The 23,413-nt window shown below is 39.1% G+C and overlaps 2 long non-coding RNA genes across 2 annotated transcripts; both read right to left on the bottom strand.

Moving 5' to 3' along the window:
• Positions 1-14,105: 14,105 nt before the first annotated feature.
• On the bottom strand, positions 14,106-20,271 carry LOC112828861 (uncharacterized). The gene is made up of 3 exons (XR_003209604.2): positions 20,132-20,271; positions 15,818-15,875; positions 14,106-14,506 (listed from the first exon to the last, which is right to left on the bottom strand). It is a non-coding gene; the product is annotated as an uncharacterized lncRNA (long non-coding RNA).
• LOC112828860 (uncharacterized) lies at positions 18,378-18,972 on the bottom strand. Its single transcript, XR_003209603.2, has 2 exons — positions 18,840-18,972; positions 18,378-18,787 (listed from the first exon to the last, which is right to left on the bottom strand). It is a non-coding gene; the product is annotated as an uncharacterized lncRNA (long non-coding RNA).
• Positions 20,272-23,413: the final 3,142 nt, after the last annotated feature.

Raw genomic sequence — 23,413 nt, 5'->3', positions numbered from 1 at the left:
GATATTTACCTCCCAAGTTACTGGGAGGATTATATGAGATATTTATGTGAAATTCTTAGCGCAATTGAAACATAGTGAAAACTGAATGATGATTATTACTTAAATGGCAAATAGGGCGAGGTACTCTTTCAACATTTTGGTCAATGACAATGGCAACTTGATATATCTGTTCAGAACTGGATTTCACTTGGTGATGCCAAAAAACCAAGTGGTTTGACCTTACATCTTTCATATGATTAATGTTTTTATACTGGTCTTCGAGAATGAAGTTAAAAGATTTAACATTCAGGTAGGGAATGAATAATGACTGGCTTGATAGAATGGAACTTTTTACTAGACTGTTTTAGACAGCTGTAGATTTACAAACTGCCCCCAAATGAAGACTTAATATTTACCAGACACAAAAATAAAAGGAAAAAATATTTTTAAGGTAATAACATATAATCATGAAGTAATGAGCTGGTAGTTTGCATGTGTCACAACAAAGTTGCGATCTTGACTTTTTTTAAACTATGTGGCACGAGTCTTACCTTAATATTTAACAACAACGGATTTTTTTTTCTTGTTACACAAGCTATTGACATAGCTTAAGTGACTCACTTAATGACTCATGATGCAATGGACTGGCATTTCCTTCTTCCTTACTCGTACAAGGATGATTTGATTGTACAGGCACATTTCCGTTGACCATAGCTTACCTTCATAATAGCCCTGCAGCTTAAGAAAGGCCCTAAAGACTGACCAGTATTTGTTTCTGAGTGAACTTAAATGCAGTTTTCCTAAATGTCCTAAGTACAAACTTAATCTTTAAAACAGGGGCTCTTCTCCTGTTGCCTGAGTTTGAGGCTGATCTTCTGTGTTGTAATTTCTCTTGGTATCTTACTCTGCTTTTTCTATCATTGTAGACTCATAGTGGCCTAGGATATAACAGGAAAGAACCTTAGAGATCTTCTAACTCTACTGCCTCATTTTTTTATGTATGAAAACTATGATCCAGGCAAGTCAATCATTTTCATCAGCTTCAGAGTAGAGAATAGACTAGGTCACAACTCTGAGCTCTCTGTTCATGGTTTATATTTCTACCCAAATCAACTTCTTTCAATTTCTCTGACTCCTGATTAATTTTTTTTTTGTTTCAGATGTATAAAAGTGTGGGAAAATTAGATTAATCTGAAACATTATGTTCAATCCTTTCTCTAGAACAAGTCTTGATGTGTGAGTGGAAACACTGGTATTTCAAGATTCTCACCACTGAGGTGTGGCAATTTGGCCATGGACATGCTGTTGGATTTGGCTGTACTCATCCTATTATATGTTTGGCATTGCAACTCTTATAAATTGTGTGCAAAACTGTCTCCAATTTTAGTGAATATTCACATTGAGAAATCATGTTTATTTCTCCTTTTGCATTGCAGTATGACTTAAAGTATTCCTTAGTGAATTAATTTACACTGTAGTTCCTGAGCCAAATTCAGGATTTATATATATTCTAAAAGGATTTTTAAAAACCTAAAATATTGGTTAATAAATTAGATATTGGAGACCCAAACTCATTAGTTTTTTTTAAATTTTTTATTGTTATGTTAATCACCATACATCACATCATTAGTTTTTGATGTAGTGTTCCATGATTCATTGTTTGTGCATAACACCCAGTGCTCCATGCAGAACGTGCCCTCTTTAATACCCATCACCAGGCTAATGCATCCTCCCAGCCCCCTCCCCTCTAGAACCCTCAGTTTGTTTTTCATAGTCCATCGTCTCTCATGGTTCGTCTCCCCCTATGATTTCCCCCCCTTCATTCTTCCCCTACTGCTATCTTCTTTTTTTTTTTCTTAACATATATTGCATTATTTGTGTCAGAGGTACAGATCTGTGATTCAACAGTCTTGCACAATTCACAGCGCTCACCATAGCACATACCCTCCCCAATGTCTATCACCCAACCACCCCATCCCTCCCAACACCCCCCCAGCAACCCTCAGTTTGTTTCCTGAGATTAAGAATTCCTCATATCAGTGAGGTCATACGATACATGTCTTTCTCTGATTGACTTATTTTGCTCAGCACAACACCCTCCAGTTCCATCCACGTCGTTGCAAATGGCAAGATCTCATCCCTTTTGATGGCTGCATAATATTCCATTGTGTGTGTGTGTGTGTGTGTGTGTGTGTGTGTGTGTGTGTGTGTATATATACTTTATCTTTATCCATTCATCTGTCGACGGACATCTTGGCTCTTTCCACAGTTTGGCTATTGTGGACATTGCTGCTATTCACATCAGGGTGCACGTACCCCTTCGAATCCCTACATTTGTATCTTTGGGGTAAATACCTAGTAATGCAATTGCTGGATCCTATGGTAGCTCTATTTTCAACTTTTTGAGGAACCTCCATACTGTTTTCCAGAGTGGTTGCACCAGCTTGCATTCCCACCAACAGCGTAGGAGGGTTCCCCTTTCTCCGCATCCCCACCGACATCTGTCATTTCCTGACTTGTTAATTTTAGCCATTCTGACTGGTCTGAGGTGATATCTCATTGAGGTTTTGATTTGGATTTCCCTGATGCCGAGCGGTGCCAAACTCATTATTGAACTTCAGTTGAAGAGAACTAATCTGATATCCTGGGAGTTGTAAATATTTTATAGTAATGGCATATTTCATATTATTGAAACAGAAGATGATATTTAGCAAAAATAGAAGTAAAAAATTTAGCAAAAAAAGACAAAGTAGGTATATGAGCGTAGCATCAGCATGGCGTAAGACAGGCTTCTAGAATTATGGGTTACAGAAAAATGGTATCATGGAGATTTGGATATACCAGATGAACACTGCCTAGATGTTGCAATTTCAGGGTAGATAGTTATGAATAAAGAAATCATCCCAGAACCAAATACACATTTTTATATATTAGGAGCAGTGTGAAGTGTGAGGATCTGAGATTTCTAGAAAAATGTTGATTATATCCATTTCCTTATTTTTTTAGCCTCTGTACTTAAGTTTCTACTCCTTCACTCTCCTGAAACTGCTTTCAGGAAAGTCACTAATGAACTGCAATTTGCCAAACATCCTTTTTCAAGGAATTTGACATTTGGCACTATTGTCTACTTCCTCCTGTATACTATCTTCCTTTTAGTGTCTATGATATTGCTGTTGCTATGGAATAGTTTTCTGCTGCTTCTTTTCTTTCTTTCACTCCTATCATCAATAATGATATCCAGTATTCCATACTTGGTCCTTTTTTTCCTGCAAAAAGAAATCGTGAACATACAGTATGAACCAAATCACACGTGCCCAATAGCAGACACTGCAAATTGATTTTGGCAATTTCCTCTCATCCCTGCTGCTATCCTAGAATTCTCAAAAACCCTTCAGAAAACCACCAAATGATCAGAGTTCACATATGAGAAGAAAATTTTTTCCCATGCCTGTTTTACATATCCATCTCGGAAAAGCTCATCTGTAGTCATGACTTTAAGTCCAGAAATTCCGGGGCTTATTCAACAGGGTCTCCAGCACCTTGCCTAGTGCCTGGAGAGCATAGTTTGGGCTGGATAAATATTTGAAGAATAAATGATGCAATGTTTGATTAGTTAACAATGTCTAAGTATACTCTGACATATTTTCAGTGTTTGAATGCAATTAAAATCGAAATGTAGTGATCATAGAGAATATACAAAATAGTGACAATATTACAGTGATGTATGTGCATGTTGAGACATTTTATTTCTGAACAAAAATTACTTTCTATATGAGACTTTATAATTATTTTCAAATAAGTAAACTTAAGATCTGTTCAGTAATAAGAAACGCAGGGGAGTTGTGAAAGCTTGAATTGGGGGTTTAAAGAGATAGTAGTAGGCTAGTTCAGTGGGATGTTATCCTCAAATTTGTAAATTTCAATCCAATGGCCAGTGAGAATAAAATGTGCTGTCTATTTATTTCTAACCAAGGTTAAAATAGTAACATATAATTTTGCACTGTACTTTATAACCTTTTGAAAGAATTCTAAATCTTCAATAATCAGCGTTGCAGCCTGATACCTTTTTCTGAACATTAATAATGTAAATGAATCACTAAAATGTTTACTACAAAGATGCTTCCAATACAACATGTTTAAAGAAGTAAAGTATTATAAACATGGAGCCTAATTTTTCTGCTTCCTCATTTTCTCACTTTTAGATTGATCAATAAAAGAGGATTATTATACAGTAGGGAGTATTATCCACTGAGGTAATACCACCTAAATTTTATTTATTTGTATTCCACCTTTATCATTTTTTTTTCTGTTTTAGTACCTAGCATATAGTGCTAAATAAATGTTGGATATTACAATTGCATATTATCAAAGATGTTTGGCTCAAGTTGGGGGTGGGAAGTGTATATTTTTCAAAGCACGTAATAATATGGTAGTTCTTAGGGGCTGGGTTTGAAGGCCAGAAGTGTGAGCCACCAAATCATATTGCATTTACACTAGTGTGCCTTCAGTTTCAGGGTATAACCAGAAAGTGGAAGCACAGAGGTGGGGTAGAAGAGCCCAGGACAGGAGGGCCAGCTTGTTTGTGATATATTAATTTTCTAATGCAGGTGTGGGCAAGCTTTTTCTGTAAAGGGCCCCTTGGTAAATATTTGACACTGGTAGTCCATATGATTTCTGCTGTAATTACTCAATGCTGCTGTTGAGGCAATACATGTTCCAATAAAGTTTTATAAAAATAAGTGGTGTCCTAGGTTTGTTCCAGGGGTCATAGTGTGTGGACTCCTATTCCAGTGGTGAGGTTTTGGTGCTCAATTAGTTTTCTTAACTCAACAAGTTATTTCTGAATCTTATTTTATTTTTTGATCCTGGGTGTGTGTGTATGTGTTTGTCATTGCTAAGTCATGAATTTTTATCTTTCAATGAGGACTGAACTTTGGTTTGCTCTGATGTAGGTGCATTCTTCTGGACACTTTCCACCTCATCTGAGATTTGTTTCTCTTCATTCAGAATACAGTTTATGAGCTACATAATGAGATTAGAACTACATGCAGTTTTTATCGGAAGACCTGAGCCCCGTTCTCTCATCTGAGATTTTGTTAAATATTCTATACTAAAGATTAAACTGTTTGGGAGTGCATTTTATTCTTGGACAGATTCAGACATTAGTTCATTTTCCAGTTCTTTATGGAGTCCTGGAAAATGGTAAAGCCTGGAGTGTTAACCAAGCCTATGCACTCCTTTGGTTTACATGTCTCTGAATTTGGGGGGGGGGGGGGGGGGGAGAGAGGAGAAAGGTGTTAGCAAGAATTTTCTGGATTTGTTTGACTCAAAATATTTAATATTGTTTCTGGTAACTAGAAACAGGACTACTAGACCATCTGAATTCCTTTTATTTCTATTTCTTTTTAGATTTATCTTTTCACAGTTTATGACATAAGCTTAGACTCTTTCCTTGTCTGGTACCTGAGGGCTTTTTTTTTTTTCCTCTTCTTGTTTTCACATTGCTTACATGCCTATTTTGTCTATTTGAGAGCAGAGTAGTATATAAGTTAAAAGATCTAAGCTCTGGATTTATATATATATATAAGTAGTATATAAATTAAAGATATAAGTTCTGGATTTAGACTGCTTGGGATCAAGTCTCAGGTCTACCAATTACTACACCTAGGGTCTGTGCTTCAGTTTCTACATCTGTAAATGGGGATGATGGTAGTATTGGTTTTCACAAAGATATTATATTATCAAATGAGTTAATACGTATAAAGTCCTTAGAATAATGCCAGGTAATGCATAGTAAGCACTATTTCCATTTTAAGTATTATTGATGCATATTTTTGATTTTTGTTTTCTCAAATATTGAGATGGGTGATTGTGTGATTTGATTCCCTCTGCCATACTGGCCTTCAGATTTACTATTCTTGAAACTCTATTGTCATTCTTTAACAGAAATTAAACCTAAAAAGCTGATAACAAACTGTATCATAAGCACTTATGGACAGTAGAAGAAGCAGAAAGAAAAGAGGGCATTTAACATATTTAATAGATAAGTAAATTGGAAAGGGTTAGTCCTACAACTCTGTTTATAAATGAGATTGATTCCTTTTCAGCTCTGGGTTAGCCTTGATTTATTCTGCTGGCTTGGCTTGTATGTGACTTGACTCGCCACAGAGCATACACTTCCTACTTTGTTTTGTCTGTTTGTCTCACCTCAGGCTCTTTCAAATCCCCTCCCTTGACTTTTGTCTTTTGGCCACAAATGCCTTTTCTCATCTCTTGCCACCTGGAATGATGTTGGTTTCACTCTATCCATTACTTTCCATGTAAAGGAAGTGTTTGTATTCCTGGCTCTAAATGGCAGAGAGATTGGTCATTGCTTGCTATGTTTTCACCCAACATGTTAGTACAGACTGGGTTTTTCATTTAATTAGATTGTGGGGTTTAGGGTGAAAGGATCCTATCAAAACCAGGAACACTAGCTCCTTAGAAATCTCTTGGTATGTAAAGATTAGTGGAACTTTTTCAGCAAGTTGCACTAGGGACTTGGGATTTATGGATGGGTCTTTTTTTTTTTAAGTAATAGTAAAGATTTTAATTTTAATTTTTTAATTTGTATATAGTTGACACACAATGGATAGATCTAGTTCTGCCTAGAGTCTTTATAAGTTCTTCTCCCAATCCTCTTACAGTGTGAAATTTTTTAATCTTGGAATTATATTGCAGCAAAATTGAAATAAACAACTCTATTTTTTTCTTATAATTAACTTTATTCAAAAGTTTTCAAAAAATTTACACCTGACAGAAGTCAATGCAGAAGTTCAAATCTTCCAGATACTTCTATTGGCTATAGGTGAACTCAGTCTTAATTTAGCTAAGCAATGCCCATGGTCAACTCTGAGGGCCTCACGTGCATTCTTTCATCGTCACCAAAACCCTCTTCCTTGTGATTCAGCAAATATGCCTGTCTGTGTGAAGCTTACATTCTAGCAAGAACCAGAGGGGAAAAAAAAAAAAGAAAGAACAGAAAGAAACAAGTCTTTCAATAAAAGGAGCATGACCACATGGGATGCCCAGTGAAATTAATTTTTTGGTAAAATGATGATCAAATAGAAACCCATTTTTATCTCGGCCTTTGATGAAAATATTTCTCAGAAGTGTACTGCTACTCTCCTACCTCAATACTGAACATGAGAAGATTAGGTTGACTCAGTGCTGACGCTGGCACTTAATCTGAAAATCAAAGAATATCTTTGATAACATTTTGTCTTTGTTTCCTCTCAAAATAGATTTCTTTTTTCATGAAAGAAAATATGTGTCTTGAGTTTTGATTAACTGAGGGTTTGATATTTTTCTCATAGCTCGTGTTTATATGCCACCAGAGAATGAGATGTGACCATAATATTTAGTCAGTCTGAGTCATGGTGGCTCATGAGGTCAGGAACATAAGTCAAGGTTTAATATCTCCCAAGTTTCTGTGTAGCTAAGTCAGATCTCAGTCATCACTGAGATCCCAGTGATGAAACAAATCTTGTAATCATGTCTTGTTCTACTCTTTTCATATGAATATGTCAAAAATTGAAAGAATAGTAACATGCTTCTTTAAACAAATTAGGCAACATTTCAAGCATTCAGAGTAATTCTGAAAATAATATAACAGACTCTCAAGTTACTGCCATCCAGATTTTACACAGGATTTGAGGATTTTAGATCCTTAAAAAATTCAGTGTAAAAGGTAAAGGTGTCTGCCTCTCCTTAATACTCTTTCCTTCCCTTTCTCCTAAGAGGTCATTGTTCTGAAGATGGTGTATGCAGCACTTAAGCTATTGCTGTGTGTAAAAATTACCGCAAGCGCTTAGTGGCTTAAGACAACAATCAGTTATTATTGCTCATGAGTCTACAGCTCAGCTGGGTGGTTGGTTGTACTGATATGAGATAAGGGGGGCTGATCTTAGTGAGGCGTGCTCATGTGTCTATGGTCAACTGGCAGATCAGCAGGGAGCTGGCTTGTTGTGATATGGTCTTAATCATGTGTCTAGTGGTTAGCTGATTGTAGGCTGAAGCGATCGGATTGGCTGGCCTTGGGTTGCTCATTATTCATCAGCCTAGCTCAGGCTTGTTTTAAGGTTCTAAGAGGGAAAGTGGAATGGAAATGTGTAGGGCCTCTGGCAACACATTGCTTCTGTTGCAATCTGTTGGTGAAAGTGAGTGTCAAAAAAGACACCAGAATGAAGAGATGGGAAAACAGACTTTGCTTCTTGGTGGAAGCAGTGGTAAATATTATAGCGGGGGGGATTTCTAGAAGGGGAGGAAGATTGTGTCTGTTTCTGTAATCTACTACAAAGCATATGTATTTTTTCCATGTATGTGGGCTTACATTTTTAGATGTTTATATTTATAAGTGATATTTTGTATTATAAAAATTAGCAAATGTATATTTTATTCAATATATGGTTTTGCACATTGTTTTTTTAAATTCACAGTGATGTTTTTGAAATTTACTGTTATGATGAATTTAATGCATATCTCACATCACAATTTATCTATACATTCTCTTGTTGATGGCCATTTAAATTATTTCCCATTATTTTTTGCAATCACAAGCAAAGCTGCAATGAACATGCTTGTATGAAATTTTGTGTGTATACATTGAGAGTTTCTCCAGGTACATTTCTAAAAATGAACCTATTAGGTTGTACCTTACATACATTTTCAGCTTTATTAGATATTGCCAAATTATTCTCCAAAGTTGTTAGACCAATTTACGTACCCCATCATGGTGTATAAGTTTCACTTCCCCCTACATCTTTATGAATTATACTTTGCATTATTATTTTATTATTATTTTATTTTATGTGGAGCCAGTTAAATATCATTATCATTTTAATTACATATCATTTAATAAGATTGAACATATTTCATATGTACACTGGCCAGATAAATTTCCTCTTTCTGTAAATTAATTGCTTATTCATATATATCAACATCTAAATTTTATTTATTTATTTGTTTATTTAGAGAGAATGCATGAGCGTGGGGGGAGAGGGGCAGAGGGAGAGGGACAGAGAGAATCCCAAGCAGGCTCCATGTCCAGCATGGAGCCGGTCACGGGGTTGATCTTATGACCCTGAGATCATGATCTGAGCCAAAATCAAGAGATGGACACTTGACTGACTGGGCCACCCAGGTGCCCCTAAATTTTATTTTATTTTATTTAAATTCAATTAATTAACATATAGTGTGTTATTAGTGTAAGAGGTAGAGTTTAGTGATTCATCAGTTGCATGCAGTATCCAGTGCTCATTACATCACGTGCCCTCCTTAATGTCCATCACCCAGTTGCCCCATCCCCCCACCCACCTCCCCTCCAGTAACCCTCGGTTTGTTTCCTATAGTTAAGAGTCTCTTATGGTTTGTTTCCCTCTCTGATTTCATCTTATTTTATTTTTCCCTTCTTCCCCTATGATCCTTTGTTTTGTTTCTTGAATTTCACATATGAATAACATCATATGGTATTTGTCTTTCTCTGACTGACTTATTTTGCTCAGCATTATACTCTCTAGCTCTATCCATGTCCTTACAAATGGCAAGATTTCATTCTTTTTTTATGGCTGAGTAATATTCCATTATATATATATCTCTCACCTCTATCCATCTATCTATCATCTATCGTCTATCTATGGCACTTCTTTAGCCATTCATCAATCGATGGACACTTGAGCTGTTTCTGTATCTTGGCTATTGTAAATAATGCTGCTATAAACATAGGGGTGCATGTATCCCTTTGAATTAGTATTCTTGTATTCTTTGGGTAAATACACAGTAGTGCATAGTGATTATATGATAGTTCTATTTTTAACTTTTTAAAAAAGATTTTATTTATTTATTTGACAGAGAGAGACACAGCGAGAGAGGGAACACAAGCAGGGGGAGTGGGAGAGGGAGAAGCAGGCTTCTCGCTGAGCAGGGAGCCTGATGCGGGGCTCGATCCCAGGACCCTGGGATCACAACCTGAGCCGAAGGCAGACACTTAACAACTGAGCCACCCAGGCGCCCCTATTTTTAACTTTTTGAGGAACCTCTATACTGTTTTCCACAGTGGCTGTACAGTTTGCATTCCCATCAACAGTGCCTGAGTGTTCATTTTCTCCACATCCTCACCAAAACCTGTTGTTTCTTGTGCTTTGAATTTAGCCATTCTGACAAGTGTGAGGTGATATCTCATTGTAGTTTTGATTTGCATTTCCCCGAATTGAATGATGTTGACCATCTTTTCATGTGTCTATTGGCCATCTGTATGTCTTCTCTGGAGTAATGTCTGCTCATGTCTTCTGTCCATCTTTTAATTGGAATTTTTTGTTCTTTTAGGTGTTGAGTGGTATAAGTTCTTTATATATTTTGGATACTAACCCTTTGTTGGATATGTCATTTGCAAATATCTTCTCCCATTCCATAGGTTGCCTTTTAGTTTTGATATGGTTGTGCATTTTTTGTCTTTTTGAGAAAACTTTCCCTACCAGGATGTCATAAATATATTTTCCTATATTTTATTCTAAGGTTTGAAAGTTTTTCTTTTTGTGTTTAGCCTCTTAATCCCTCTGGAATCTACTTTGTGTATGATGTAAAATAGACATCTAATTTTATCTTTTTCCAAATAGAAAGCCAATTGTCCTGGCAGAAGTTATTAAATAATTTTTCTTTCTCCATGATTTGTGATGATAAAATGTCATATCCCAAGTTCCTATGTAGACATGGGTTTATTTCTGGGTCCTTATCCTATTTGATTGGTCCTATTTTTTCGATCTTTGCACCATTGCTGTACCCTTTTAATGACTGAAGCTTTATAGTAAGTTTTATATCTGGCGGGGATAATATCCTTCCTCATTCTCCTTCAATATTATTGTGGCTCTTCTTTGCCCTTTGCTTTCTCCTGTTAAATTTAAGAGCAGCTTATCAAGTTAAAGAGTGGAAAATGCCATGCAATAAGAAAAAGTAGAATAAGGTAAGGGGGATTGAGAGTGCAGGGGTGAATCTAATCTAATCTAATCTAATCTAATCTAATCTAAATAGGGTGATGGAGGTAGGCTTCACTGAGAAGTAAGACTTGAGGAAAGGCTTTCAGGAGATAAAGAAATTAGGCAAACAGTTTCCTGGGGAAGAGTCTTGTAGGCAGAAGGAAACAATTGGTACTTAGGTTCTGAGCCAGGTGTATTTGAGGAAGAGCAAGGAGGCCAGTGAAACTGAAGCAGAGTGAACAAGGGGAATAGCACTTGGAATTGAGGTCTTATGGGGGCCACAAATGCTCCTGGGGAGCACATATGGGGACCAGTGAGCCACTGTCAGGATATTGGCTTTTGTTTTGAGTGAGATGGGAAGCCCTTGCAGGGTTTTGAGTGGAGTCATGACGTAGTCTGGTTTAAAACGTAAAAGAATCACTCGGGCTCCTGTGTTGAGGACTGAAAGTAGGGAGGAAGTATAGGAGCAGGAGAGAAGTAATGGGGCTATGGCAGTTATCCAGGGGGCAGATGTGGTGGCTTGAACCCAGCTGTTAGCAGTGTCGGCAGGAGAAGTAGCTGGATTCTGGTCGTATTTTACAGGTAGGGCCAATAGGATTTCTTGGTGGATTGGGTGTTGCGGTGTGAAGAAAGAGAGGCGTCAGGATGGCTCCCAGGGTTTTGGCATGGGCAACTGGAATAAAGAATTACTATTAACTGGGTAGGATTGTGGGAGGAGCAGTTTTAGGAAAGATCAAAACTCAGTTTCGGGCATGCTGAGTTTGAGATGCCTATTATACATCTAAGAGGAGATGAGTCTAGAGTTTAGGGGAGAGGTTCAGCGTGGGGATATAGATTTGGGAGTCATCAGTATACATCTGGTATTTAAAATGTGGAGACCAGATGAGATCATTTACGATGTGACTATAAAGAGCAGTGGTCCAAGACTAAGCTCCTGGCTAAGAAAGAAATGCACACAAGGGGCCTTTTTGGAGTGATGGAAATGTTCCAAAACTGGATTGTGGTAGTATGGAAAAATCACTGAATTGGACACTTAAAACATGTCAAGTTATGGTATGTAAATTATGTCTCAATTTAACAGCATTAGCTATTAAAAATACATTAAAAAAAGGAGTCAAAGAGAGGAACTAGTAAAGGATATTTGAGAAAAGGCCAGGATTAAGGGAAAAATAACAAAGAATCATGGAATTCCAGTAAATGACTCAGTATAATCTTCATTCTTTTTGTTAGTCCTTCCTGGTATTTTTCCTAGCTAAAGTTGGGTAAAAAGAAATGAAAAATCATGTAACTTGCATTTGCTTGAATATGTTCTTAATCCAGGTTGACATCCTTGTTCTGAGAGCTCTTTTTGGAGCTAGTAAAAAATTGAAGTTTTGCTAGACACATTTCTCTCAGACTAAAAAAAAAGACGGATTAATATTGGAGAAGAGTGGTTATGAGAAGAAGAGGTGACTTCACCCAGAAGCCTCTTTGCTAAGATGCTCTCGCACAGGTGCGGAAGTAATAACCGAGGGTAGAGTGATCTGGGTCTGAGTCCTAGGGCCCCAGGAGATCTCTGTAGTGGTGGCGGGTGGCTTTGTAAGTAGAGGAGCAAAGTTGACAACAGTTTAAAATGGCATTAAATGTAGCTGATTCCATGGCAGTGGTCTTCCTGCATTTATAGAGAGCCCACAACATGTGGGTCATGCTTTGTGCCTTTGGGAACTGATAAGATAAGAGGCACCGGCAGATGCCTATCTTCTTCCTAATATAAGGGCTCGGGGAGCATTATGCAAAGAAGCGCAGGGTTTTAGTCAGCGCTCCAACGAAGCCTCCAATTTAAAGGGTGCGGTGTGTTGCAAGATGCATGAAGTCACTTCTTAGAAGTATACTTAATAAGGGAGGATTAAAGAGAAGCAAATACAATTCTCAGGATCAGAATAACCTGTGAGCAAGCATATATTTTAATTGTTATTTTTTTTTCTCCATGCCAAGAAATTATGCCAAAATCTGAGGCCCAAATCGGGAAACTCAAAAATGAACTCCATATATTTGAACAGAAATGTAACAGGTGAAGAAGCAACCATGTGGTAAGTGACAAAGTCAATCAGAAAAATTCATGCCAACCTTCTGTATCTTTTACTAGGTAATGTGAATATGTTTCTTGAGGATGAACATAAAGGAGATCTAGAGAATAAAGATCTAGAGCGGGACCTGGATAAAATACCTATGTTTTAAGAGATCAGTGTTGGGAGCATTGCACCTTCGCTGCTGCATTAGCATGAAAGAGACTATTTATTTTAGCGCATCTCATCCAGGAACCTCAAAACTAATATGGGATGGATTATTTTGGTTAAAAAAACATTTATTGTTTTTGCTATTAGAAATCACTGTAAATCACAGAATCCTTTTAAAATTAATTTGAACATATTGCCATTTCCTTTTATCTGAAGAGGACCTGCTACCGCAGGGGAGTAGGAGAGCCGGCCTGCTGGCCTCTCATGCAGGGTTTGTCTGCATGGGGGGCAGGCCAGAAGGAGTGGACGGTTGAAAATGCTTGCAGGTGTTTCTAGTAGGGAGGTGGTAGTTGAAGGGTGGGGGAGGTTCCTTTTGAAGAGTAGTGCTTTATTCCTATTCTTGCGGTCCGGGGAGGGACAGTGGCATAGTGGCAACATAGGAACCCTCCGAGAGAAGTGGCTGCTTTGTTTCCTAGGGGAGTAGTCCTTCTGGGGGCACTCAGCTCCTAAGTAGATTTCTCCTCTGTGCCACGCCCTAGGGACAATAAACAAACCCGCCAGTGGTACAGGCTGCACCTGACCATGAGTGGGTTGCCTGAGACCGTTAGCGGGGTCAGGCAGCCATTTGCTCATCCATCCATTTAAAATATGTTATTGAGTGCCATCTATGTGCCAAGAACAGTATTAGGAGCTACAATGTAGTAATGAACCCCGGAGACATGGATCTGGCCTCCATTACTCAGTAAACTAACATATAATTGGAACTTGTGCTAAGTTCTGTAAAGGAAAGACACAGGAGTCTGTGATAGAGCACATGGGGTTGGGTAAGGCAGGGCAGGAACCTGGCTAGGGAATAGGGTGGCTAGGGGCATAAAGGGGAAGAAAAAAGGCACAGTGAAGGGGCCGTGGGGCCAGGCAGTTATGGTGGCATTGCCCAATTTCCCAAGAGGTGCTGAGGCCTGCTCTGAAGGAGCAGGAGTCTAAGAGGAAGGGCCACTGTGGGGGCGGAAACTTGCCTGGGTCCCTATCAGAAGGAACATGGCGTGAGGGTGTCTTGCATTTTCTTATCTTTCATCATTTGTCTCAAATTCCTTTGATACCTCAGGCCACTGAGTCCTCTCAGCCATTCTTCTTCCTTTTTACGTTTTGAATTTCCACACGAGAGTTCACAACCCTCTCCTCCCTCCCCCACAGGCGGTTGTGGCCGAGCGGCGATTTTCATCACGGACTGGGAAGAATTTACCCGTGCCCGAGTCGCGGCCTCCTCATGGACGCCGGCCCTCTTGTGCGGTTCTCTTATCTCTGAAATGCAGGGTGAGGCCAGAGTTTTTCCCATATTTTATTGACAGATAAATTAAAGTGATAAAGATTAAATAGCATTCCCAAGAGCAAACAGTGAGTCAAGGATAAGTGTTTCTCCAACTACCCACCCATTAGAAGTTGGGCCATTGACAATGTTCTTCTTGTATAATAATTCTCAAACATAATAAATACTCTTCTAAACACAAATGACAGCTTCATGAAGACCCCAATACAGGTTCTCAGGAGGATTCCCTGCTTCTCTGCCCTCCAGGCCCCCAGAAGCATCCTCTTTTATCTCAACAGGCTCAGATGCTCAGCCTGCTCTCCTTTCTAAGCTGAGATCCTATGACCTACTTTCTCCTCCCCTTTAATAAAAGGAGTGTCAGACATTAGAGTTTCCCAAAGATTACTGAGCACTTAATTTGTTTACGTACACTTTGCTGATGGTCTCTATTATCTCCGATTTATACATGTTTAATATCCCACGTTTAAGGCCAGTATCAAGCCCCGGAATGGTATCTCTTGGTTCTCCCTGTTCCGTCTTTTAAAATCCCATAGAACACACCTCTGGGTTCACCTGTTCCTAGTTTAGATGTCTTGACTGTTCTGATGGTGCAATCAGTGCGGTTGTCTCTGGACGCTGGGTATTTCTGTGTGACCAGACAGGAGTGTTGCCTGCGGAATGGACAGGTCTGTTCTCCCCATCCCTGGCTAGTTCGTTGCTGTAAACGTTTCACCCTTCCACTCCGAAAGTTTCACGAAGAACGGTCCCCTCTCTGTTCATGATGCAGGATCTATTTCCGCCGCCTGCGTGTCAGTGGAGGTTGTTTTATAAACTTAAAAATGGCCTCCACCTTTTATTCTCATCCTTTACTTACTCTAGCCCTTGACTCTGTTCATTCTCTTTTCCTCTCTTAGCAAGTTATTGTATTTGCTAAAGGACAGAGAAGTCCCAGCAGAGGGGGCGGTGAGGAGGTGAGACTATAAATTAGAAACACAGCAGCAGAATAGAGGGAGGTGAGGACAATGCTTTCCTCTAATTAAAAAAGCAAAACTGTTCCAAGTTTTCAAAACCGATCAGATAGCCATGCTGATTACTCATTATAATGATACAACTATTAGTTAGCAAAGCACCATGTGCTTTACATGTATTAAATCCTAGATTTAAGACATATCCTTCACTTTTTTAATCTCCATTTTATAGGTGAGAAAACTGAGGTTAGAGAATTTATATAGCTTGTCCAAAGCCACACAGCCAATAAAAGGTGCAGCAGGTTTCAGACCCAGATGAGGAGGCACCCAAGCCCATACCGCGCCACTTCTCTGCACTCAAATGTGGTCTGAGAGGTCCAATGGGAAGCACTTGTTGCTATAAAATAAAGCATATATAATAAATGCACAAAATCTATGCAATCTGAAATGTACAATAAATGCATATGCAAGCACACAGATGTTTTCATTAATATTACTCTTACGCAGTCAAATAAATTTTTTACTGTTTCTTTTCTCATTTTGTTAGTTTTCAAATATCTTCAATCATTATTAAAGTGAATATTTTTCCTGAGGCCTGGAAGGTCATTTCAAGGTCTTCCACATAGGCATGTTGTGACAAGTCAAAGGCTTCTTTTTTCCTGATGTTGCCAGGCAGTTCCCAGTTCATCCTTTCCAAGATCACCTGCAAAAAAATCACCATTCCAATACAAACGTATTGAAGGTTTATCATGCTACTAGATTTTTACAGTGCATTGATTCAGAGGTTGAACTTTGGCATTTCATAGGTTGCTTGCAGTTCCTTCTCTGCCATTTTCTAGTTCTGGGAACTTAGCTGTCTGTGTTCTGAACTTTGTTTTTCCATCTGTAAAATGGGTATAACTAAGGTACTTAGTAGAGTTATTAGGATTAAATGAGCTAAAGGTGAAAAGCACTTAGTACAATCCTTGATATAATAAGTGCTCAATAAATGTTAGCTGTTACTATCAAGAGTTAAATACTAATCTTGAACTTTCCTCTATTATATAATGAAAGAAGATAAGAAATAGCTGAATGAATTTCCTGAGTTGTGTGATATTAATTTAAAATTTTTTCAGGGACAATGTTATGTTCCATAAATCCCATAACGTAATATTCTGAATGGATCCTTCTGAATTGGGACATTGAAAATATCAGCAAATGGCTTTCAGATTCAATTCATTTTGTTTTCACTTTTATTTCTTTTTTCTCCTATTATTTATTTTTCCCCAGCTATTGACATATAGTTGACAAATAGAATTGCATTATTTAAGTACACAGTAGGATGATTTCTTTATAACCATATATTCACTACCATTGGCAAATAAAATTGTAAGATAAAGTGCATGTTGTGATGATTTGATATAAGTACGTATTTTGAAATGATTACTACAATAAGGCTAATTAACACATCTGTCACTTCACATGGTTACCTGTTTTGTGTGTATGTGGTGAGAATGCTTACATAAGATCTGTTCTGTTAGCAACTTTTAAGTATACAATACGGTATTATCAACTATAGTCACCATGCTGTGCATTAGATCCCCAATACTTATAACTGAAGGCTTCTATCCTTTTACCAACATCTCCCCATTTCCCCTTCGCCTCTAGCCCCTGGTAACCACCATTCTAGTCTCTGTAACTATGAGTTCAACTTTTTCTTTTTTTAGCTTCCTCATATCAGTGAGATCATACAGTGTCTGTCTTTGTCTGGCTTATTTCACTTGGCATAATGCCCTCTAGGTTCATCCATGTCAAGGGCAGGATTTCCTACCTTCTTATGGATGAATAATGTTCCATTGTATGTATATACCACATTTTCTCTCGCCTTCCATCTGTCAGTGGACATTCATGTTGTTTTCATGTCTTGGCTATCGTGAGTAATTTGCAATGAACATGGGGTGCACATAGCGTTTTGAAATCCTGATTTCATGTGGATAGATACTCAGAAGTGGCATTGCTGGATCATCTGGTAATTTTATTCTTACATTTTCAAGGAGCCTCTATACTGTTTTCTGTAGTGGCTACACCAATTTACGTACCCACCAACAGTGTACTTTTTTGTGTGTGTGAGTGCCAAGTATTTTGAGGTGGATCTGAGAGGATTCCAAACTTAAGTTTTAAATCTTGCCGAGCACTGGTCTTTCTCCTCAGAGTTTAGGGTTAACATGAAGAGAAACTTTATTCTCTACTCTGGATAGTTTTTTGGGAAATGTTTCCGGGCTTGTTTATATGTTTCAGAACCAGCCACAAAGTTTGTCTTTCCATTCTCACAAACCAGCAGACGTCATCTCCAACGTCATCTCTAAACAGGGACCTAGGGGACAATTTTGGTGAACAGCTAAACCCAAATATGTATGAGAGGCATGTGGAAACATGCATGAAACTTTCAGGAAGCTATAGGAGGAACTTAAAACACAAGACTTGGATGTCTAATGCAATCAGAAGGCTGTGCCTTAAGCAGAAAAGAGAAATCTCTGTTTTTTTTTTTTTTTTTAAGATTTTATTTATTTGAGACACAGCGAGAGAGGGAACACAAACGGGGAGAGGGAGAGGGAGAAGCAGGCTTCCCGCTGAGCAGGGAGCCCGATGCGGGGCTCCATCCCAGGACCCTGGGACCATGACCTGAGCCGAAGGCAGACGCTCAACGACTGAGCCACCCAGGTGCCCAAGGCCATCCTTTATTGTAGTTTGTGGTAATTGCACAGAAGCATCAGTTTCAGGAAGAAATACATCAGTTCAGCTTAAAGAACTCAGACCCTCACCCAACAGAACAAATTTATACAAAATTTACAGGTATAGAAGCTCTCTTTGGGCAGGGGAGCTAAAAATACAACACAATACATTACTAGAAAGCTCATGAATTCAATGACACCAACAGTGCCTATCCTAGCATAGTATCCTAGCAAGTTTGCCAAACACGTTTGTTGGCTCTGCTGGTAAGAGAATGGCCTCGGAACCTCAACACAAGTTAAGCATTGTTTCCACACCCACTGTTGAAGCCTGGGTTTTCAGTCCAAACTGATGGTATGGTGACCACTGGTCCTCGAAACGTCAAGTTCTTTCCCTGCTGCAGCATGGCTGACCTTTCTCTGGGAAAATAGCCTCTCCTCAAGCTAAAGGGCTGCCGCCTCCAGCTTTCAAACTCCACACCGCAGACCACCATTCTTGAGCACCTCAGCACACAAAACCTCAAGGCAGGCCAGTGCTCATCCCTCGAACGCTCTGCTGCTGATCTGATCACACACTGCCGACCCCACACCCATCTGCAACCTCAGAGGGGGAGGCCACTCCCGGCCTGAAGGCGCTGCGAGGGTTCTGCCACCCAGTCCTCCGGGGTCGGCGCAGCCCCCACGCCGGGTCCGGGGAGCGGGGGCCCGGCCTTCGGGGACCTCAGGCTCCGGAGACGGCAGCGGCGGCCCTGCCGGACAGACACGCGCGCGGGCCTAGAGCCTTGGCCCCCGGCGGCCCTGCGCGACTCTCCCCCACCGCCGAAGCCCGGACACGCGAGAAATCTCTGTTTTAAAGTGAACTGACTGAGGGGCGCCTGGCTGGCTCCGTCTGTGGAGTGTGAGACTCTTGATCTTGGGGTTGTGGGTTTGAGCCCCACATTGGATGCCAGAGATTGCTTAAAAATAAAATCTTTAAAAAATAATAAATAGATAAGTTGCACTGATTGTTTTCAGTGTTCTTTTAATTTTACCATCCCATTCCTTATGTTATCTGTTAAGTTCTGCCAGTCTGATATCTGAAAACAGTCGCTCTAGGGCTATTTGTGTCTGGTAAGAGATCATAAGGTTCTTGAAAGTATCAGGAGGGCCTTACTCATGATAAATCCTTTGGGATATTCATTCCGAATTCAATTGATTACTTTAAAGATTTTTTTTTAAGGGAACATGGGCAAAAGTACCCTGTAAACTGTAGAGTTATGAATAACCCTTAAAATAAACGATAGAAGGGTCTTAGCCTTAAAGGAGTGATTAAACTTATTCTGAATCACCAGACTAATGGGAGAGCAAAGGGAGGGTGCCAGAGGGAGGATCTTTCCAATCCCGGTGATGTTTTGGGGGAGTGGTAGGATTTCTGGGGAGCTAGGAGTTTCTAGTCACTTGGCATGCTCACATGTGACCTGAGCATCTTCTAGTCATGGGTGTTGTAGAGAGACTTGATGAGATCAGTGACCTTTTTCACTCTGTTTTACAAGTCTATCATGGAGTTTCTCAGAAGCTACCTGATTTGTGATTTCACAAGTGATTAAATGCAGACATATATATGAGAATCCATTTATCCACCATTAAATTAGGCATTAAAAAGATTTGTAAAAATATACAATGATACCATTCTTGTAACTAATTTTTGTTTCGCAAAGTTGTGATTTTTCATAAACATGTTATCTACCTTAACACGTACTATATATGTTTATCACTGTTGTTTTCAGTGAGCTAATACACAAATATTTTTAACATTCTTCAGTTTTAATTTCTAATAGGGTAGATACAAACAGTTATCATTCCCATCAATGCAAATTGTTTGAGGCCTCCTATTTATTATCTATTGCTGTATAACAAACCACCCCCAAATTTAGTGGCTTAAAACAACAAACATTTATTATCTTACAGTTTCTGTTTGTGTGGAATTCTGGGTCTCATGAGGTTGCAGCCAAGATGTTGACTCCGGAGGGCCCAACTGGGCTGGAGAATCTATCTCTAGAAAGGCTCACTGGCTGTGGGCAAGAGGCCTCTGACTTTTCCTTGTGTGTCCTCACAAACTGGCTTCCTTTAGAATGAGTGATCCGAGAGAGAAGTGGAAGCCACATTTTTATGACCTTTCATGACCTAGCCTCAGAGGTCACACCTCACCATTTTGCCACATTCTCTTGGTTAGAAATGAGTCACTAAGTACAGCCCACACTCAGGGGGAGGGGATTTAGGCTCCACTGAAGGGATGAGTATCAGAGAATTTGTGGACATCTTTCAAAAATGTAAAGTCCTCCTTAAGAACCATTGAACTAAATGATCTTCAAGGGTATTTTTAACCCTGAGTTTCCATGGGGAAGGGAAATGAGGTCAATGTTTAGGTCAGAATAGAGATCCAAGAGGCCCTCTTGAAAGGATTTCCTTCATTACCTACCTGGCAGATTTCCACTAATTCTTTGAAACTAAGTTCAGAAATCACTTCCTTCAGAAAATGTCTAGGTCCCTTCCTCTGTACCATCTCTTTTCCTACATATACATCTATGATTATGCTTTTCACACTGTATTGCAATTCTTTTGTTGTTGTTTTTTTTTTCCTCTCTTCTTATTAGACTGCGAGCTTTGGAGGTCAGGGATGTTTTTTCTTTCTCCAGTACCTCGTGCTGTGTCATACTTATCCATCTTCTGTAGTCACATTTAGTCTACGTTCATTTATTCTTTCACACTGTTCCATCTTTAGTGTCTGTCACACACTGTGTTAGCATTGGGCAAGATTCCTGCTCTCATGGTGGATTTTAGTAGGAAGATGCACAATAAGCAAGTAAACCAACAAAAAAGGTCATTTCAGAAAGGGATCCACGCCATGGAGCAAATAAACCCACAGTACTGAGTTATGTGATTTGTGGTAAGTGCTCGGTATCGTCACCTTCAGGCAGCCAGAAACTGTTACATCACAGGTGCCATGTCCAAGTGAGAAACAGATCTGAGGTGAAGAATCTGTAGGTCAGTGTGGCCAGAAGTGGTGCATCTGTCACTTGCCTGTGACCATATCTATAGACACAGAGAGAGTCAGGTTGTTTGGGTAGAAGTGTGTCCACGAAAGAGGCTGGGAATTACCCAGGGTCATACAGAACCCACAGTCAGTAATGGAGCTGGGCCTCAAACCCAGGCCAGGGGTTCACTGGTTATATCATGGTTCTCCACTGAACTCCAGAACTTGTTGGAGGGAGATGAAGCACGCCTATTTTAAAGAACCAGAGAGCACAGGTAGTAGGTGTCCCTGTGGTGCACGTGGGACATGGAAATGCAAAGCAAGGCATTGGTGAGTGTGGGAGTAGCAGAGCTCATTCTGGCCTTTCAGGTTTGCACTTGTTCCTGGCTTCCTTGTTGTCCCATCCCTTCAGGCCCAAGTGCCCTCATGCAATACCCAACCCCCCCCCACCCCAATCCAGATCTGCTCTCAGGGAAATGTCCCCAGTCCTGGAAACCCTCAGCTGGTGCATAATAAAGGCAAAGTCCAGCTGATTTCCACAGAACAGAGGTGCTGTGTTCGGGAAATCTAGTTGGGGAAAGATTCCTGTAGGTTTCTCTTGACTTGGCAAACATTTGCAAAATTAAGTCTTAATATCGTAAAAATAAGCAATTGACAAACAATAAAAGCCCCCAAATCCTCAAATGTGGACTCCTCCATGAAATCTTCTCTCTCTGTTATATATTGTGCAGTTGTTTACAGGTATCTCTCTTTTGAGGGCAGGAACTGACTTTTATTCATTTTTAATATATTTTACATGGGTAGATGCTCAATAAAGTTTTTTAAAAAAGAATCTAAAACCATGTACACTGGGGTATAAGGGGCTGGTATTTGCTTGAGATACTGGCCCTTCCCCAGATAATATAAATATAGAGTAATAGGAGGGTGGTTGAGTACATGATGACATATCTTTCTTACAAAGAGTTTCTAATAAGGGAAATGCTTATGTTATAATGTTAAGTAGAAATAGAGCTGATCAAATATAATGTAATATATAATCATACATAGGAGAAAGATCTGGAAGGAAATGAACTAAAATGTTTAAATGATGATCTCTAATTATAGCATTTCAATTATTTTAATTTTTACCTTATTTTCTGTATTGTCTGAAATTTCTAGAATGAGCCTTTATTAACATATATCAGATAAGGAAATTTGGTTTTCTCCCAAAATATTTCCCTCAGAAAGGGGGAATTGCCTTACATTCTGATCCTTCCAGGGTGTTCTGCGTTATGGGATGCTCTCTGACATTTTTTGAACTGCAAACTACTATTTGGAGAAAACACATTAGCTTGAAATGACATCAAGAAATCATGAACTTTTGGGGCGCCTGTGTGGCTCAGGCAGTTAAGTGTCTAACTCTTGATTTCGGCTCAGGTCATGATCTCAGGGTTGTGAGATCAAGCCCTGTGTCGGGCTGGGTGTGGAGCCTGCTTAAGATTCTCTCTCTCCTTCTCCCTCTGCCCTTCCCCACCCCTCTCTGTCTTTCCCTCTCTAAAAAAAAAAAAAGAAAAAAAAAAGAAATCATGAACTTTTAGATGATTATGGTGGCCTTTTGGTTAAAAAAAAAGAGCAAAGAAATATAACATGAATTTAATGAATTTGTTCTTTGGAATAAGATCCCTAAATTGCAAGCCTTAGATGTCATCATAAACCAGCTTTCTGAAAGTCCCTTACATAGTGATACTGTAAGTGATTCCCCTGTGAAGATCATGAATATACACTTGTAGGGTGAATAAGACAAATCACTGTCTTAGTGTTTTTTGAATGGGTACTTGTGGCTTGTGATAAAAACTTCAGTGGCAGCATTATAGTTTAAAAAAAGTACAAATTAGATGTGAGGGAGGATGATGTTTTCCAACTGGAAAACTCAGATGGCTCAAAAAGTGTCTCCAGTGATATGGAGAGTACTTGCTACTAGACACATATGGCTAATGTGAATCAAATACATTCACGGAATGCAAGAGTAGAAGAAAGAAAGACTTCTAAATCAAAAGTTGTTTTATATAATGTTATTTTAAATATGTATGCTTGATTAATCAATTAAACATTTGAAATTAGATACATAACTGTCTCATTGATGTCCCTCCTCAAAGGCTTATATTCAAACTGGTCAAAACCATTAAAAAATTTTTTTTCTCTTTGGGAAAGTGACCTGATGTTAGGGTCACTTTC

Source organism: Callorhinus ursinus, unplaced genomic scaffold, assembly GCF_003265705.2.
Source record: "Callorhinus ursinus isolate GAN/ISIS: 27379988/994484 unplaced genomic scaffold, GSC_fseal_2.0 scaffold13, whole genome shotgun sequence".
NCBI classification, from domain to species: Eukaryota; Metazoa; Chordata; class Mammalia; order Carnivora; family Otariidae; genus Callorhinus; species Callorhinus ursinus.
This window is presented reverse-complemented; position numbering and strand designations above follow the sequence as displayed.